The 19,671-nt window shown below is 38.5% G+C and overlaps 1 pseudogene across 1 annotated transcript in view; it reads left to right on the top strand.

Annotated features, from left to right (window-relative positions):
* LOC307055640 (centrosomal protein of 78 kDa-like) overlaps positions 1-19,671 on the top strand; it is a 40,876-nt pseudogene that overhangs the window by 12,175 nt on the left and 9,030 nt on the right. Inside the window, exons 4-11 of the transcript in view lie at positions 1,111-1,183; positions 2,239-2,348; positions 4,578-4,752; positions 6,755-6,868; positions 8,866-8,929; positions 12,055-12,314; positions 13,505-13,554; positions 14,964-15,094. The product of the transcript in view is annotated as a centrosomal protein of 78 kDa-like (transcript). The remainder of the gene's footprint in view (positions 1-1,110; positions 1,184-2,238; positions 2,349-4,577; positions 4,753-6,754; positions 6,869-8,865; positions 8,930-12,054; positions 12,315-13,504; positions 13,555-14,963; positions 15,095-19,671) is intronic.

Below are 19,671 nucleotides of genomic sequence, written 5' to 3'. Positions count from 1 at the left end.
GGCGACATTGTATTCGGGATAGAGATCATAAAGCGTGGCAGGGTATCAGGAAGGATTATACCACCTCCCTTCTCGAAAAAGCCTCACTCCCGGCAGCATTGAGGGGCAGGTTGGAGGTGTGGGAAAGGAAAGGAAAGCCAGGTGACCTCGAGTGTTTCTCATGCTCTCTCCGTGAGGGCCGGAGGAGAGGAGAGGTCAAAGAGGTGTTTGCCATCTCCCTTGGGTTGGCATACAGACTGGTTTTCCCCAGTGACTAGAACGGGGTGCACTTACTTGGAGAGGGGTGAGAAGTGGGGTGGGAGTAGGATAATCAAAGTGGAAGTATCAGGCCCTTTCACCGCCAGGAGACGGGTAGTTCATAGTTGGGAGCGCCTCTAATTTTGCCGGAAACTCAAACCACTGTCCTTTCTCTGGTGTAGGCCTCGTAACTGGCTGTTGCTCTCAGACCTGCTCAAGAAACTGCAAATGTCCTCCTGCATATTCCGCTGCAATTTCCCAAATGTGGAAATTGTCACCATCGCGGAGGCCGAGTTCTGCCGGCAAGTGTCAGCAAGTCTCTTATTCTCTTGCCCCAAAGACCTGGAGTCCTTTAATCCAGAAAGTAAGGAGCTCTTAGATCTGGTGGAGTTCACGAACGAGCTTCAGACTCTGCTGGGCTCATCCGTGGAGTGGATCCTCCCCAGAGACCTGGACTCAGACGACGACTGGTGAGCTCGCCGGGGCCCGCCGTGTACAGTGTGTCATGGTGTTAATCCTTGTGCATATGTGTCATAATACGACTTTCTGTAAAGAAAGGACACTATGAGACACGACTCCAGTCGGAAGGACTTCAAAACATGTTTTTTTCTTTTTAAAATTTTAAGTCAGTTTTTATGAAGTTGTTAATAAAGTGTCTTTACTTTTCAATGTACACATGCTTTGGAATATGTTTGTTTTTACTCGGAACAATTGTTTCTTTTCTTTTTTAAGGAGAAAAAAAAAAAGGCAAAGGAGCGCCACACTTTGACTTAATTTCATACAAAGGTCCGACGACAGAGGCCATAACTGTTGAGAGTTGCTTTCGGGGCAAATTAAACCAGTAAAATTTTAAACTCTTCCTCCATATTAAAGGGATTGAATAAATTGGCCACTTTGGTGCACCTGTGTCCTGCGAATTGTCCAGTTGGAGATGGAGGTTTAGAAAGTGAGTTTCAGTCTTGTTTAAGTCTCTTCCCATCAGACTGGTCTCGTGATTTCCTACACACCATGTTACTTCCTGTCTACCTTTCCTTGGTGGTGTTCATGCCTGGATTGTCTCCTGTACCTGCTCAAACCTTGGTCCATTCTCCTTTGTACCATGGAAGTTTGTCATGCTGGATACTGTCAGAACTAATTTTACTTAAGTTTGCGTTAAGGTGCAAAGCACACGTTTTGTATATTTTCTGTTTTTTGTGTTTGTCTATATTTTATGGTTTCGCTTCAAGAAATATTATGGGACGGGAAATAGCAAGATGTAAAGAGCAAAAAAGTCATCATTCTCTTTAAATTGTTAGAACATCTATCTGCAATCATAATTATGATGCACTGTGGTATGTGTTAAAATAGTAAATACATGTAACGTCCCGTAGGAGCAGCAAACTCAGTGGTGTTGGTGAGGGTGTGTCATGGAAGTAATCACAAAGCAGGTGACTGTTGGTTGGGGTCCTGAAATATTAGTGTGCCTTCCCTGTGTCCAGTAGTGGTCTGGAGGGGTCAGGAAGCCTGCCTTTGAATTTGAGGGAACAGAGGGTTTGAGGTCCTCTCTCTTCTATTGCTCTAGTACACTGCATAGCAGCAGTATGCTGGGTTTATAGTTGACGTTTAAATCGCTGATTGATCATTAAGATTGGGATGTATCTTTGGAAATGAAAATAGGAAGAATCGTATGCTTTTTCTTTTTTTTCTTTTTTTCCCTATATCTGAAAAGGTATGTAGTACTTTGCTGAGTGGTTGGGAATAAAGTTTGCAGTATTCAGTGTATTCAGTTTTAGTATCTAAATAGAATTAAACTGTTGCTGTAAACTGGAATAGCACTTTGCTACTGACAAGTTTTAGAATGCATCTGTTCGTCAATTACCTGTTTGGGAAGATTGTAGTTAATGATTTTGAGAATGTGGCTATAAACCTCCAACTGACTCAAGAAAAGCAAATAAGTCAAGATTGACAAATGTATAGGCTCTTCATCTTATTGCGTGTGGGGTTTTTTTTTTTTCCTTTTAGTTATTTGTCAAGGTATAAAGAATTCTATCACACTTAAGACAAGTTAAGTAAACGTCACGGGGTGTATTCTGACATGGCATGGAGCACATCACATGGCCTAGATCTTAAAGGTGATTTTATGTTTAAACTTTCATGAAAACATATGTGATTGAAACACATTAATATATTGATACAGAAGGCAGTTAATTTTTGTCTTTTTTTTTTGTGTGTGTGGTACTGTTGTGGCCTCTCCCGTTGCGGAGCACAGGCTCTGGACGCGCAGGCTCAGCGGCCATGGCTCACGGGCCCAGCCGCTCCGCGGCATGTGGGATCTTCCCGGACCGGGGCACGAACCCATGTCCCCCTGCATTGTCAGGCGGACTCTCAACCACTGCGCCACCAGGGAAGCCCTAATTTTTGTCTTTTGATACATGTGAGCGCAGCTTTCATTTTGCTGAAAGAATATGACCAGTTTTCAGTTTGGGATTCTACCATTTAGTAAAGATAGTCCACTTAATTTTAGAAATAAGAGATTTAATATATAATACCTAATAATACTTTTATGTATGTTTTTTTACTGAAAACTTTTATTGTAATACTGTGAAGAAACTATGCCATTCTAGTCTTCAAGACTTAAATGAATCAAGTGTTTATTAGCTGTTGTAGTTTTTAAACTAATAAAAGTCAGTACATCAGCAATTTGTAAATACAGTTTTTAAAATAATGCCTTAACAACTTTACAGTGGTTATAATGACTGTATTTAGGCCTAAAGTTAGTTAATAATTTGACATGAAGGCTTTTTAATAGTTTGATGGTGCAGATCAGGGATAGGTAAACTCTGGCTGGTGGGCCAGATCCAGCCTGTCGCCTGGCTTTGTAAAGGAAGTTTTTCTGGAACATAGTCACACCCATTGTTTACATGGTAGTTATGGCTCCTTTCACCCTACACCAGTGGGGCAGAGTAGTTGAAACAGGAACTGTATAGCCCACAAATCTGGAAATGTTTAAATTTAGATTTTAAAAAGTGAAAACTTCTTTGAGCCTATACAGGGCAAGTCCATTGACCCCTGAGGTAAAAAACAGTCAGGAACTTGGGTGCGGAAGCCAAATGGCCTAGGTTCAACTTCCCTTTCTCCCACTTCATAGCTAGTGACCATGGGCAACTCACTTAACCTCTATGCCTCATTATGAGGTTTAAATGCACTTATTTGTATAAATAGTGCCTGGCACATACTAAGCACTGTGTAAGTGATTGCTGTTGTTTCTGCTTGGAGCTTTAATAAGTTATTGTTAATAGAAAAATGACACGAATGATCTTCCTTTTAGAGTAACAAAGGCACTTTGAGTCTTTTACTTTTTCAGGAATGTAATACGACTTTTTTCATTTACAGTCAGTGTTCCCTGTTACCAAAATTTACTTTATGAATATAAAGAATTGAATGTCTTCAAGACAGTACTTTTGCTTAAATGTCAAACCCTTATTTTCCCAAGGCACATCAAACTGGCTCTGCAGAGTCCAGGCCTCTAAAGCTGGTGTGCACACCCTAGGTAGCATGTGAGAGACATTTTGTAAATATAGTCTTTTAAATAATGTTTGAGACTTCCCTGGCGGTCCAGCAGTTAACACTATGTGCTCCCAATGTAGGGGGCTTGGGTTCGATCCCTGCTCAAGGAACTAGATCCCACGTGCCTGCCATAACTAAGAGCCCACATGCCACAACTAAAAGATCCGGCATGCTGCAACTAAAGACCCGGCACAGCCAAACAAACAAACAAATAAATAAATGACTCTTTATAAAAAATAAGTAAAATAAACTAATGCCTTAGGAGTTAGGAAAAGAAAATATTAGAACATTTTTACCTTTGTATTATTTTAAAAAATCTGTGTAGTTTATCATGTACATAAATTATATGTATGGAACTTTGTGTATATAATTTGTTAATAAATAAGATGCATATTAAAAAGTTTTCTTATGGTTTGCCCAGTCAGGTGTTTGGAGGCCATTGGAGGACAGGATGATGAAATATAGGGCCTCAGCAAAGATAGAATTTAGAACCAATTCCCTGACTTAGAAGATAAGGAAAATAATTCATAGACTGTAATTGAGTTGTCCAACTTTACATAAGTGTTCAGAAACAGGAAATGCAGTGGCTAGAATCTAATCACTGACCGAGCAGAATCTGGGTCACTCACTGGACTCGTAAACCAGAAGTGACTGTTGAATTTCTCAGGTTGATGCTCCTGGCATATATGCTTGGTCTGTGTGTGTGTGTAAATCTCTGACATAATAAGCCATACTCAGGCACACCCTGTTTCCTTATTCAAGCATCTTAATTTCATCCCATTAAATCTTTGAAGTATCAGACTACCAGAAGGCATGAAGGAACCTGGGCTGAGAGTCTTCATTCCAGGAGAACTGATCTTGACTGCATGGCTGGTTTGAGGCGCATCACTCTGAACTGCAACACGCTCATTGGTGACCTGGGTGCAAGTGCTTTGGCAGAATCTCTTAGTGAGGATTTATGGCTTAGAGGGAAATTCTAAAATTGAAAATATTGAATTTTTAATATGAAATATGCTTAGCTTTTGGCATGATACTATTGTGATAGGATTTTTTAAAGCCTCATTTTACTGATAGCTTTTATTTTGCTTTTAAACTTTCTCTAAGAGTTGCATATATCCTTTATAGAAAATACAGAGTAACAAGAGAACAATTACCTATCATTTTAATACCCAGATATAATCACTGTTGATTTTGACGTATATACTTTCAGTCTTTTTATTTCTACAAATATATATGTACACTTAGGGATTACAAAAATAGAATTGTAGTATACTTGCTATTTCATATTCCTGCTTTTTTCACTTAATGATGTATCATGTAGTATTGCGTCGTATTGATGTCCCATCGTTTAATCAATTCTTTGCAATTCTATTTAGACAGTTTGCTTTTCCCTGTCAGAAACGATGTGAATACGTTGTATATACATCTCTGTGTCCATCGGGATTACTTCTGTAGAATAAGGTACTACAAGTGGAATGACTAAGTGTGACATATTTTTAAGACATTTGATACACATGGCCAAATTACCACCCAGAAAGGCTATGCCAATTTGTAGTCCACCCCAACAGTAGATGTGAAGCCTGCCTCTCACAAACACTGGCCTGTAGCACTTGTAAAAAAATGTAAAACTACAAAAATGAGTACCTCTCCATTTTCTATGCAAGTGGGATTACTCCAAATTTTATAACTTTTTTCAATTAATTTAGTATGAGCATTTTTAGCAAGTCAGTAAATTTGCATCTCCTACATCATTTTTTGTGATTGTTCAGTGTTCCATTATATGAATATGCCACAGTGCACATAGCTTATCCATTCTTGTATATAAGCTTTGTCCAGTTTTTCAGTTACAAATAGTACTCTGATATATATCCTTACCTATATCTCTATTTCTTTTGGTTAAATTCTTAGAAAGAGAGTTGTTGGATCCAAAGGGTATAGACATTATTTAAAGGCTTTTCTTACAGAATCTTGGCTTCATCTGATAGGAGAATAACCACATTTTGTTTTATTTTGTATTCATTTGATTGACTGGTGAGGTTTACTGGCTGTTTGTATTAATTTGGTTATTTGGTTAATTATACCCTGTGTCCATTCTTCTGTAGTGAGAGTTTCTAAGGGTTGTGTCATATCCTGTCAGATCCGTATGTCTGACTTGCTATTTCTGTGTGTCATGGGGGTGTTGAAAGACTCCAGTTATTTTAATGTGATGGTCCACACAACACTTAAACGAAAGACTCATGATAGTTTCCTTTCATGTAATATTTTTTAATACCTGTGCTTTAGTGATGATCCCTTTGGTTTAAATGAGTAGGTTGTTCAGCCCCAGAACTACTAGAAGTCATGATCCGTTTTTCTGGTTTTTGTCTGACCTTTTACTGCGAGGGTTCTTGACCATCATACTTTCATGATAGGTTTTTAGTATGTATTCTCTATTCACACATTGTTGAAAGTTTTTATTATTTGTATCCTCTTAGACTTGTCTTTTTTTCCTCTAAAACTAACAGTTATTACATTTCTTCTATTTTGTTTTCCCCTTTGAACTAGTTTCAAGTGTGATTTGGAGCTGAAGATCATGATCAAAAGAATGCAGTGCATTTCTGAGCTCCACCAGGTTTTGCTTGTGAGGTTTACATGCCCCTGCCGCCCTTGCTAATTATGAACTGAGATTCATTTTGTGATGCTTTTTGCTCATAGGTTATATACAGTTATTCTTCAGTTCTGTAATTGTAAAATATGTTGTCTGATTTATTGGTACTAAAGCCAGGGTTATCATTGCACATCCAAGAAGAGGTTTTTAAATTGGATTATGCATTATGTGTGTGCGTATATGTCTCTGTTTTTTTCCATACCCCAAATTACAAACCTGCCATGACTTGTCTTGTGCAGGACTCTTCCACACGTGAGAAAATGAGAGTTGTCTATATGTTAAATCTGTAGAGTTAGCAAGTGACCTTTTGTCTTTCATCGAAAGCACTTGACCTGCAGCAGTGCGGCCTCACCAGTGAAGGAGCCAAGGCTTTACTAAAGGCCCTTGAAACCAACAGAACTCTGCTCGTTCTGGATATAAGAAAAAATCTGCTTGTTGGTATGTGGTCACTTTTTTAAAATTGATAAACACATAGCAAAACAAAAAGAATTTGTTCAGGTATTGACAGTTTTTTAAAACTTAATGTGTTTAACTTTCCTCATCATATACAGTTGGCCCTTGAACAACGTGGGGTTACGGGTGTCAACCCCTACGCAGTTGAAGATCTGGGTATAAGTTTATAGTCAGTGGTTCCACATCTGTGGATTCAACCAACCTTGGATCATGTAGGACGATAGTACATATGTATTGAAAACTATGCGTGTGTCAGTGGACCCGCGAGGTTCAAACCCATGTTGTTCAAACTTCAACTGTACTTTTCTAGTGTTGCACTTCCCTTATGTTTTTAGCAGCTAATGTACTAATTAAAGTGAATTATACTTGTAAATTTTTCTTATCTCTACTCTGAATAGAGGTGAACCTAGATACTAAGCCTGCTTCTACCAAGAGCATTATTTCGTTCCTGTGCAACCTCTGAATTCTTGCCAGGAGTACTTTATTCATTTGTCAGATTCACAAGTAATTTTGTAATCATCTTCTGTGTGCCAGATACGGGTTTAGGGACTAGGGATAAAGCAGTGAACCAGACAGACAAAAGTCTTGCCCTCATGGAGCTTACATTCTAGTGAAGGAGATCCGATAGAAATGAGTAAACAGAGAAGTAATATAATTTTAGAGAGTAGGAAGTGCAAAACTATCTTAATGTAAGGAGAGTGAGGGAGTGCAGGTAGGACTCCATTGGATAGGTTTGTTAGGTGACAGCTTCACTGGAGAAGGGGCATTTGAACGGAGACCTGAATGAAGAGAGGAGCAAGCCATGGAAGATGTGGAGTAAGCACATTCCAGGACAAGGAGGCAATGAGTATGTAGGCATGTAGGTGGGTGGAGTATTTAAGGAAAAGCAAGGAGGCCAATCTGGGCAGAATACCGAGTGAAGAAGAGTGTGGTATGACATGAGGTCAAGGAGCTAGCCAGGGGTCTGCTCTTGTAAAGTCTTGAAGGCCAGAGTAAAGATGTGGATTATTCTAAATGAGTAGAGGGGTTTGAACTGGAAAAAGGCATGATCCAATTCGTATCTGAATAAGGTGACCTGGTATAGAGAAGGGACTTGGGAGGATCAAGAAGAGGAACAGGGGGCTTCCCTGGTGGGGCAGTGGTCGAGAATCCGCCTGCCGATGCAGGGGACGAGGGTTCGTGCCCCGGTCCGGGAAGATCCCACGTGCCGCGGAGCGACTGGGCCAGTGAGCCATGGCCGCTAGGCCTGCGCGTCCGGAGCCTGTGCTCCGCAACGGGAGAGGCCACAACAGTGAGAGGCCCGTGTACCGCAAAAAAAAAAAAAAAAAAAAAAAAAGAAGAGGAACAGGGAGACCAGTTAGGAGACTATCACAGTGCTCCAAATAAGAGATGTTTATGGCCTAGGTTAGGTTGGAAGTTTGCAGCAAGTGAAAAGTGGTTGAATTCAGGTTGTGTTTTGAGGGTGTAGCTATCAAGACCTGCAGATAGATGTGAGGTATGAAGGAAATAGTAACAAGGAGACAAGTCATTGATGATTATGTGTGCAACTGGGTAGTATCACTTAGAAGAAGGGGGCTGATGGGAGGAGCAGCTTTTGAGGCAATATCAGGACTTGGTTTGTTATCTTGGATGCCCCGGTTTGATATCTTAGATGCTCTTTATGTATCTAAGCGTCTGGACGGTGCTCAGACTGTACTTTGTATCCATAGGTATCCAAAGCCACTTTAGATGCAAAATGTTTAAAGTTGACCTTTGCTGCTGCCAAAATAGTAGCCAGTGTGGGCAGTCTGCAAGATGGCATCTTAGGTTTCTGAGGAAGAAATTAGAATACACAAAGGGGGAAATAAGTGTATAATTATATAATGTAGATTTCATATTTAAATGTATGGGAAAAGCAATAATTAGTTGGCTTTTGGTTTTAAATGGAAATAGCCACTCATTGGAAAATAATTACTCTGTAATTTCAATTCATTTTACTTTAGATCATTCTGTGATGAAAACAGTTACCAAAAAAGTTCTCCAGATGGAAGGAGTGCCAAGTCAGAGGTATATAACATGTTTCAGTTCTCTCGGAAGAATTTCTCTTTAATGGCTTGGTTTTCTTTCTTTCTTAAAAGAAAATTATCAAGGTACTTGCTGCCATCTTAAAACTAAGATTTTAGTCAAATCAAATGGCTTTTCTGTTTTTGAAAATGTTGTGTGATGCTTTAATTTAGGTTCCCAGATATGCAGATTGAAAACCTTTTAACTTCTTATTTTCTGTAACATATTATCGTTAGTCACAAATAGTCTTTTTTTTTTTGGTGATAAGAATGAATGGCAGGAGCAGCATTTGTGAAACCAAATCTAATATGAAACTGACTCTTTCTTGTGAGTAAATTTGAATTTTGAAACAGCAAAACAATAAGGTTTAATAAAAAGCAAAATAAGTTTTTTATGTTTATGATCTGCCAATTTCCCAGAGTTTTGTGGTGACTTTAGTTATATACCAGATACATTAAAATCACCAGTGGACAACACATCTTTTATTCAGGTGCCCTCTGAAAGTTTTAAAACTTTGTTGACTTCATATCACTGAACGGTCCACTTTAAAATGGTTAAAATTATAAATTTTGTTTTGTGTAGCTTACCACAATTTTTAAAAAATGTGTTGTTTGAAGATTTTTGGGTTTTATAAAGGTATTGTATTAGCATAAAAATGAAAAATTTAAAAGACCACCTCTAATCCCATTATCCTATCAAGCAATATTTACATTTTAATTTTCTCTTCCTGCTGTCTATAAACATAATTCCACATAGCTTCAATATAATTTGCCATTCTTATCTTTTCATACTAAATTTAAATTCTGTGATTCATAGTTATACTTTTTAACATTGCATTCACAAGGTATCATTGAGTTGGTCAATTTTTTAAATTGGTGAAAACTTGGAAATAACCTCAAATAAACTATTGTAAACATCTTCATAAATACAGCTTTTTTTTTTCTACTTAAAGTTGTATGTTTTTGATTCTCTATTAATCAACTTGCTTGGACAATAGTGTATTAAATAAGTTGTTAAGAGTGTTTATGAAGTCAAAAAAAAGCTTATGGGCCTCCCTGGTGGCGCAGTGGTTGAGAGTCCGCCTGCCGATGCAGGGGATACGGGTTCGTGCCCCGGTCTGGGAGGATCCCATATGCCGCGGAGCGGCTGGGCCCGTGAGCCATGGCTGCTGAGCCTGCGCATCCGGAGCCTGTGCTCCGCAACGGGAGAGGCCACAACAGTGAGAGGCCCGCATACCACAAAAAAAAAAAAAAAAAAAAAAAAAAAAAAAAAAAAAGCTTATGATCGTCTGCCAATTGTTATTTCAAGAGAGTGATATTTTAATAATCAAATAGTACATTCAAAGAAGATTTGTGATATCACACTAATTAGATATTATTAAAAATTTATATCATATGTAAAGCATTCTTAAAATAGCTACATTGACTTTTGCTATGATATTAGAAATGGAAGGATATATAAATAAAACATGTATATGTAAAACATATTAGGAATTCTGTAAAATTAGTACAGAATAATAGGGCATCATGGAATGAGAACAGTTAAATATTTTTTTTTAGTTAGCATGATTAAAGTGGAAATGTAACTGAAGTATACAAGCTCATTGAGCTCTTTTAAGAGTAATTTTATTTCTTGGGCTTTTTTTTTGTATTTGCCTCAGTTATTTGGAGACATAGAGGTAAGCCAAATCAGTATCTGGGTATATACCTAGAGCCAGGTGAGTATAGGGGTGAAATAATGGTGTGAATTGTGTCACATTTATATTGTACTTATGTATGCCTAATAAAAGATGGGAACTTTTATTAGAAATTTTTTAATCTCCTAACAAGAAAAGTGTAATTTTAAAAAATTTTAATACATATATATATATATATATATATATATATGTGTGTGTGTGTGTGTGTGTGTGGTACGCGGGCCTCTCACTGTTGTGGCCTCTCCCGTTGCGGAGCACAGGCTCCGGACGTGCAGGCTCAGCGGCCATGGCTCACGGGCCCTGTCGCTCCGCGGCATGTGGGATCTTCCCGGACCAGGGCACGAACCCGTGTCCCCTGCATCGGCAGGTGGATTCTCAACCACTGCGCCACCAGGGAAGCCCTCCTATATATTTTTAAGAGGCGTGTAAATCACACAGGATCGTGTGGTGATTATCAATAAGCTACACTCTATGAAATATTTGTCCTATATTACCACATACACTCCATTTTACCCTGCATCCTAATGCTGCTAAAATATAGTAGAAAGCAGCAGCATAGCACAGGGAGATCAGCTTGGTGCTTTGCGATGACCTAGAGGGGTGGGATAGGGAGGGTGGGAGGGAGGCTCAAGAGGGTGGGATATGGGGACATGTGTATGCATATGGCTGATTCGCTTTGTTGTGTAACAGAAACTAACACAGAATTGTGAAGCAATTATACTCCAATCAAGATCTATTAAAATAAATAAATAAAATAAAATATAGTAGCTTTGAAGGATAAATATAACCATTTTAACCTATGATGTTTGTTTTCAGTAAATTCAAATTAAATATTTAAATGTGAATTTTAATATATGGCTTGTTCTAAGTAAAATATTAACACGTAGGTCTAGTTTCTGCAACCAAATGTTTCATATAAAGATACTTGCCTCTTTACTACTGAAATATAGGGTAAGTCTACACATTTCACTCTTTCATCCAGTGGGTTTCATTTGTTTTTTTGTGTGTTTTCTATATGAAATCAAAGGAGCAGTGAAGGTTGACAGGCTTATAGGAGGGTAAAATTGACTCACCTAGCCCCCAGCAACTTGCAGCCTTAGAACTTGTATTGTTTTTACATAGAAAAATTCATCTTCAATTTAACTTTTGGTCTACTTCTGAAGATTCTGTTTGGCAGAAGTCATGGGTATATCTGTTTCTGTGTCCTTGAGATTCAGAAATGCCAAAGGTGTTCTATGATTCAGGAAACTTGAGTGTTTCTGCATGATACATAAAATGTATCATACTTTGGGATTTTTTTTAAACTTTATTTTTGCATTTCTGCACATCTCAATACTTTTGTTTTAGTTAAAATAACTTGTTACTGTAGAGAACTTATATATTTTTTTAATGCTGGCTTATGTAAAACCTTTGTACAAAACCGATCCTCTTTTTAATGGGCTTGGCATCATTGTCAAGTGCCTTTTTGATTCCTTTCGACGTGTGCATGTGTGACAGTTGCTCTGTAGACATTTGGTGCATCTTGATTCCTTGTTTTCATGCTTTGTCAAACGTAGTCTTGGCCGCAAAGAAGCCTGTAAGTAATGGAAGGAAACACTCTGCTGGTAAAGAATGTTACCCTCCTGAACCGCTACCACCTGGAGTGTCTGGTTTCCGGCCATTGTGTCCTGCAGAAAGTGCAAAAAGCAACAGGTAACCTGTTTGCATTCCCTGTCTTTTTCAGTCATTTAGAGTTCTTTATTTTGGAACTTGTATTATGTGGGTGGTCTCTGGTGCTTTGTGTAGAGGAAAAAAGGTAACTCACACATGGCTTCTGCCTAATGAGCCCTCTAAGGAAGAACAATTAAAAGTAATTGGGAGTTTCAAGTTGTTTCTCAAGTGTCACAACAGAGGTAACTCCGTGGGAGTCTTGAGGAGACTAAAATGATCACCAATTGTGCATGTGAGAAAAGTTTGATTAAAGGCAGGTGTAGTTGAGCGAAGCCCTACAGCACAGAAGTAGGAATTTGGATACGTACGAATGGGAAAAAAGACATTTTAGGCATGGGAAATAGTTTAATGCAGAATGAATGAAAAATATGCATTAGACCTATTCTAAATCAATTGGCTTATTAACTCAGTAAATCAGATTTAGTGAGTCAAACTAGCATTACCTGATTTCTTATCCAGGGGATAGCTGTTCATAGTAATTTTTGTCACAGAACAGTAAATAAAATGGTTGAATTATAGCTTTAGGCTTGCTAAGTGAAATAGATGGCTCTAGATGATCTTCAGGTGACTTACTTGGTAGTAATCATGAAATTGGGGATTAACAATTGCTTAAGAAAACAAAGAGAATTGATTTTAAATAGTACTTGAAGTAGTTACTGTGTAAAATATCTGTTCAGTTGCTCATGTTAAATGGATGTTTCTAATCCCCACTGGACAACCGACTACTTTTTTGCAAATGGTAATGTGAATTGCTGTTGCATAAACTATAGTGTTGAATCCCCAGTGTTTGCACTTGAGTTTCACAGCTCTGTGGTTCCCTGTCTTCTTCCTGAGACACTTAATCACAGGTCCATCCTCGTCACACAGGGGGGTAAATTAGAGAACGACTAATATCACCATTTAAAGAAGAGAGACTGAAATCTCAAACATCCTGAACATAGGAGCTGAAGGGGCCTCTCAGCAGTTCAGAGAGTTATTACCAAGCCAGTAGGCTGAATTCTGTTGTGTTTTCTCCGTAGCAGAGCCCTCCAGGTCCTTGTTTTGAGCTTATTTATTTTTATACACAATTCTGTATGGATACTGTTCATACTACTAAATAGTTGTATTAACTGGGTTTAACTGGTGATGTATTTACATGAAGATCTAACTTCGTTTTGTTGATATCTTTTTAGGGGCTTTCCATTCCTCAAAGCTCGTGATGTATGTAATCAGTTGGTGGTGTGTAGCTATCATATTTATGATATATAGGGCTTGAATTGGGAAAGGTGGATGGTCATTCTTCTTGCTTTTTAAACTGACAGAGCCTTACAAGAAGCATTTCCCTCTCTGAAATAAATCCATGTAAAACATGTTTGGTCGCTCTCCCAATGCAACTGTGTAGTTGTGTGGATTTGGTGCACAACTGGCTGGCTTGTGGTTATGTCTGTAAACAAGGAAGCCTGTTTTCCAGTCCGCAAATCAGCTGTTACCCAGTGAAACGAACTTGACTGCCATTTCTGACCCCTCACATGGAGCTGTCATACTCAAGAATGTTCACATGTTTTCAAGAAATGTTGTTTGCGGGCTATATGTACAAATTCCTGATCTGAAAGCCAATATAAAGCAACATGTCCCAAACCTCTGCTCTCTCACCAAGGCCACACACATTCCCTCGCTTATGGCCTCGTGGCAAGCTAATACTGTATCAGATTCTCCTTCCCAGTGGTCTTGGGAGACTGCATAGTTGCTCTGTGAAAGGCACCACTGCTGAGGTTGAGAGAAGAGCATCTTGGGTGTCAGTCCTGGCCTTGCATTCCCAGAGAGAGGAGTGTGCACCTCGTTCTCCTGTTAGGGTTTTCCTATGCTGCAGGGTTTGCTGCTTGTTGTCAAAATGATGTCCTAGTGACTTGTCTTCTGCGTGGTTATATAATCCCAGCACAGTTCTTTATGATCTGTAGACTTTTATGGGGTTGTGGCCAGGTCAGTTTTTAAATGTTTGGAAATGTCCTATTGAACAACATTGCAGTGGCAGTGAAGCTTGCTGGGAGAATTGTTGCCCTAGTTTTGGCTTAAGGGTGGTGAGAAGATGAAATTTTTCATGGGTCAGTTTTAGTTGTGTATGTGTATGTGATTTATTTTTTTAAATTCTAATGTCTATTATTCACAGCTTAGATATGTTGACTTCCTGATTATTCATCAGTCCCTTTACTGATGTATTTTCCTCTGAAAAACTACATTTTCTTCCAGACTGTTTTTGTCTGAGGGTGAAGAATAAATTTTTCATTTGCAGTATAGAGTTGATCTGAGAAAAAATGTTTACCTTGGATCTTCACTTGACTTCTGTGAAAGAAGCTTAATAAAATAATATGGACAATTCCCATTACTAATCCTAACCACGTACAACAGAGGTCTGTACAGTAACATAGCAAAAATAAGTTACTGTACTTTTACTTAGTCATTGCCTGTTTTACACTAAAGAGCAGTGAGAGACATTTATAAATAATGATACCTCAGATCACTTTTGTTAAATGTCCTCTAATATTTGGATATTTGCTATCTGTCTTGTGTTGTCTTTTATACAATCTTGTCTTCTTTCTTTGCATTTTAGTTTAACAACTCTGTGATTTCGTATCTTCTTCCTCAGACACTCAGGTCCATCAGAATTTCCTGTGACTGTGACAGTAGAGAGTCCTTCCTCCTCAGAAATCGAAGAGGTCGATGATTCCTCAGAACGTGTTCAGGAGGAGCCAGAGAAAATCCGTTGGAAACAAGAAGCATTGCAGGTACAAAGTTATCACTTTAAAGCTATAGAGAAGATTATTTTTCAAACGGAAGGCTGATTGCAACACAGCACAGCTTGTGTGAGGGTTCTGTTTTCTCCTCCCATCTGCATTGCATCCCCTTGAATGATTCCTTAAGCTTAGACGAAGGTGAATGGTGGACATTTGAACTCTAAGAAACTAAAATCAAAACATGTCGTTAGTAATATATTTTCCTTTCTTTAGAACCTTAGTATATTAGATTTAGGGAGAAGCTTAGTGATCATAAGATAAGGAAATTGAGTTCTGAATGAATACAGTGAGCTGATTCAGTGATCTTGTTTTACAGATGAGAAAATGGACAGTTCTAGTTGAACTCTCTTTTTATAAGAGGAAAATATGGCCTCATTTTAAATAAAAGTAAAGTTGAAAAAAGTTTTGATGTTGATATTCTCCTTTCCTAAAATCAAAAATATCAAGAAGCTACATTCTATTACCAAATAAACCTGACCTCTAATGTCATTCCATACTTCTGTTTGTATGGACAGAAAAGAAAAATTGATTTTTATAAGAAATTTTTGCACCTCAAAATTAATATATTTATTTTATTTCAACTTTAATGCAGAGCTGAACATTTCTAGTAAATAAAGGAACACCATTTGGGGGGGACCTTGTCTTTGTGCTACAAAGTCCATGTTTAATTTTTTAAAATTATTTAATATGATTTTCTCTTCATATGAAACATGACAACAGGTTTCAGAACTAATTATCCCATTATTGTAGGACTACGGGAATTACTCTTTGATTTTCAAAAGAGTTAGATTTTTATTTTTTAATTAAAATTAATGATAATATAGAGAAATTTTAAGAAAAGAACTTAGAAAATTATGAAATGTTAGAGTAGGAGAAATCTATAGTTCATGTAGAGTTACTCCCTTTCGTTTTATAAATGAGCACCTACAATTTGTAGAACGTAAGTGGTTTATTAGTAAATGGCAGAGTATGACAAGACCCTAGAGCATCTAACCCGCATTCCTTGTTATTTTAGATGTGGTGTATTCATTTCCTTCATGAATAGACCACGAGATTGTATTTGTAAAAGCAGTAATAGACACTGGGGAAGTCCAAGAAGTTTAAACACTGGGACCACAGAATAGCAGATTCAGAATGCACTGAGAACCCTTTTAGCTCTTCTTTGTTTTGACAAGACACTACAGTGATGGTATCAACGTGTTTAAGTATATATGCCCGCAACAATCAAGAGATTTCAACATAGTTTTGAAAGACAGAAGACAGGTGGAAGAGTGTGAAACTGAAGCAGTAGAACAGAGGAAAAGCATCACCTAGAATATGCACAGGGACCACGTGCAACTGAGGAGGATTCTGACCCCACCTGCAGAAGTAGCTCCGTGCTTTGTTGCGCATGTAGGAGAGAGGGTGGAGTTAGTTAAAAGTGTGGCTGAGATAGGGGAGCTCATTGAAGGGTTGTGTTTGGAGGAGTGGACTCCCAGCCCCGCCCTCACGCTCCTGAAATGAGATGATTTCATTTTGAAAACGGTGAAACTGGCGAGAACTGGGGCAGCTAGTGTTTTTACACCCTAGAAAACTGTGTTTGGGGGAGATCCTATTACAGTTACTGCCCGCTTCTTCCTGCATAAGAAGCCAATCAATCGTTGACTTCAGGGAGCTTTCTGCGCTCATTCTTAAATAGAAAATAACTGTCATTTGCCTGTTAGTTGAGTAAAGCTTACAACATGAGAGAGGGGGAAAGAGTGCAAACATATCCTAGTAGGACCAGGGACAATTTAGGGAACAGAATAATTTAAGAAAAAACCCTAATTAGTATCCTGAGAGAGGTTTAAAAAGAGCTAGCAACTATAAAATAAGACTAGGGTATTAATGAAAAGGAGAATGGTCAGAAAGCAAGAGAGGTCTCCTGGAAATGAAAATATGGTTGCTGAAATAAATTCAGTAGGAATTTAAAAAATTTCTCAGTATATAAAAAAGAAAGACACAATGGAAAATGTGATAGAAATATGTTAGAGAGGCTGCATCTGGGAGATCCCACATGTTACTATTAGAAAGTCCAGACCCAGAAAAAAAATGGAGGGAAGCTGTCAAAGGGCAACAAAATTCCCCACAGGTGAAAGTAGACATCAGGCCTCAGATTGAAAATAGTTATGCAAGATGAGCAAGAATAGACTCATACCTAGGCACCCTTCATTGTGAAACTTTAAAATACTGAAAAAATAAATTAAAATAGAATAAAATACTGAGAGGATACATCCATTCCAGAGAGAAAAATACTGGTCACCTAAAAAAAAAGGTTACAATCTGACTTTATCATACTTGTCATGAGCACCATGGATCCTGGAAGGCATTAGAAAGATACCTCCAAAGTTTTTCAGGCACATAATTTTCACCCTAGGGGTTTGTATCCAGCCAAACTATCAGTCATAACTGGAGGCTGAAGAAGATATTTTGTACCCAAAGAAATTTGAAAAATTGACCTCCTGTGCTACACCTGAAGTTATTTATAGAAATAATCCAGCAAAATGAGTCAATAAACCAAGAAGGAAGGTAATAGGGGATTCAGTGCAGATTGCAGCTAGTCTAGAGTAGAGAGGCTTCTATTGATTGTGTGATTGAGAGCTTAGAAACACCTTGAGGCATATCGTACTTACTAGGTGTTAGGCACTGTTGGAAGGGAGAAGGGAGAGGAAGAGGAGAAGGAACTTGAACTCCAGAGGAGAAAAGGCTATATGGACATAAACCTGAAGCACACTAAACTATGGTTGATTTTTAACCTAGTATTGGTGAGGAAGGGAAGAATCCACTTCAACTTGACACTATAGATGTCCCCCTTTTCAGTGACACACAGGGGTAATGACCACCTATCTAATTTGTTGTCCAAACCGGAACTTGTCCAAACTCCTTACACTTCAATAGTGTAAGGAGGCACTCTAATGCTGTAACATCAGGACAACAGGTATAAACTGGAACAGCCCAAGGCGGCTTGGGGTATGTGGTCACCCTGCACAAGGGCAGTGACACTGGCACAGTATGGAATGAGGTGTAGTCTATACACAGAGACACAGTACATCTGCAGTGGGCAATATTAATTTCATTGTAATAATGGCAATACTGTCTTGGTTTGCAGCTTTTATTGTCAACGTGCATGTAATCACAAATAACTAAAGTAAACTATACTTAGTATGTATTAGTATTAACTTGGTAGTTACTGAAATGTATTGTGTTCTAGTATGTACTTAGTATATATTAGGCTCTAAGTGTTTTTGCATATATTAACTCATTTAATCCTCTGAATAGCCTTATGAGGTTGGTGCTAATATCATTCCCACTTTTGAGAACAGGAAGCTAAGACAGGGAAGGAACTTGCCCAGGCTGTACCTAATTTAAGGTTGGATCGAGGCTTTGAGTTTAGGCTCTCTGCCTGTTCTCTTAAACCTTACTCCGTACTGACTCTCAAATAACAGAAGACTTAACTGCACATAGAATAGAATATAAATTTCAACTTTGACAACGTAAGAGCTAGGTTTGGAAGGTAGACAGGAGGTTGAAAAAAGGGAAGATGGTATGAATGTCCTTATTTACAAAGCGTGACGTTGAGAGAGTTTCTAGTTGATCAACAATGTAGGTTTTTAAGTATATCACTACATGTCAAAGAGATCATGAGCAGTGGAAAACTCATGATGACATAAGTTTACTGAGCAGTGTGGACATAGGAAAGAATGTAGAGGAACTAAACCCTTACTTGTTAGTAATTCAGAAAGTGAACAGATAATGCCTCCAATTTAGTGAGAAAATAGTCATGTGAGAGTATTACTTGGAAATGCAGAAGAATTCAAAATGACAATAGTTGGACCTCCCTGGTGGCGCAGTGGTTAAGAAACTGCCTGCCAAGGCATGGGACATGGGTTCGAGCCCTGGTCTGGGAAGATCCCACATGCCGCGGAACAGCAAATGCCGTGCGCCACAACTACGGAGCCTGCGAACCACAACTACTGAGCCCACGTGCCACAACTACTGAAGCCCGCGCGCCTAGATCCTGTGCTCCATAACAAGAGAAGCCACCGCAATGAAGAGTAGCCCCCGCTTGCCGCAACTAGAGAAAGCCTGTACGCAGTAACGAAGACCCAACACATCCAAAGATAAATAAATAAATAATATTAAAAAAAATAATAATAACAATAGTTGACGTAAACCTCATAAAAAAGGAAATCCAAACAGCCAGTAAACACAGAAAAGTGTACGACTTCATTAAGTAATAAGAGAAAAGTGAGTCAAAACCAAGGAAACTACATGCCAATCAGATTGACAAATACATAAATAAAGTCTGGTAGTATCAGGTATTGTAGACCTGAAGTACTATGGGAATCCTCTACCCTGTTTATACTGGACTGTAAATCAACACAACTACTTTGGAAAGCATTTAGCCGTCTCCATCAACTGAAGGTATATAAATAGCCTGTGAGCCAGCAGCCCTCACCCCCGGCCTGTGTAAATGCACCAGAATAATGGGTACAGCAGGATTCCTGTCCATGATTTGCATTAGCACAAACTGAAAACAAACCAAATGT

This window comes from Hyperoodon ampullatus (assembly GCF_949752795.1).
Source record: "Hyperoodon ampullatus genome assembly, chromosome: 7".
NCBI classification, from domain to species: domain Eukaryota; kingdom Metazoa; phylum Chordata; class Mammalia; order Artiodactyla; family Ziphiidae; genus Hyperoodon; species Hyperoodon ampullatus.
Note: the sequence above shows the minus strand (reverse complement) of the source record. Positions and strands in the feature narration are given on the sequence as shown.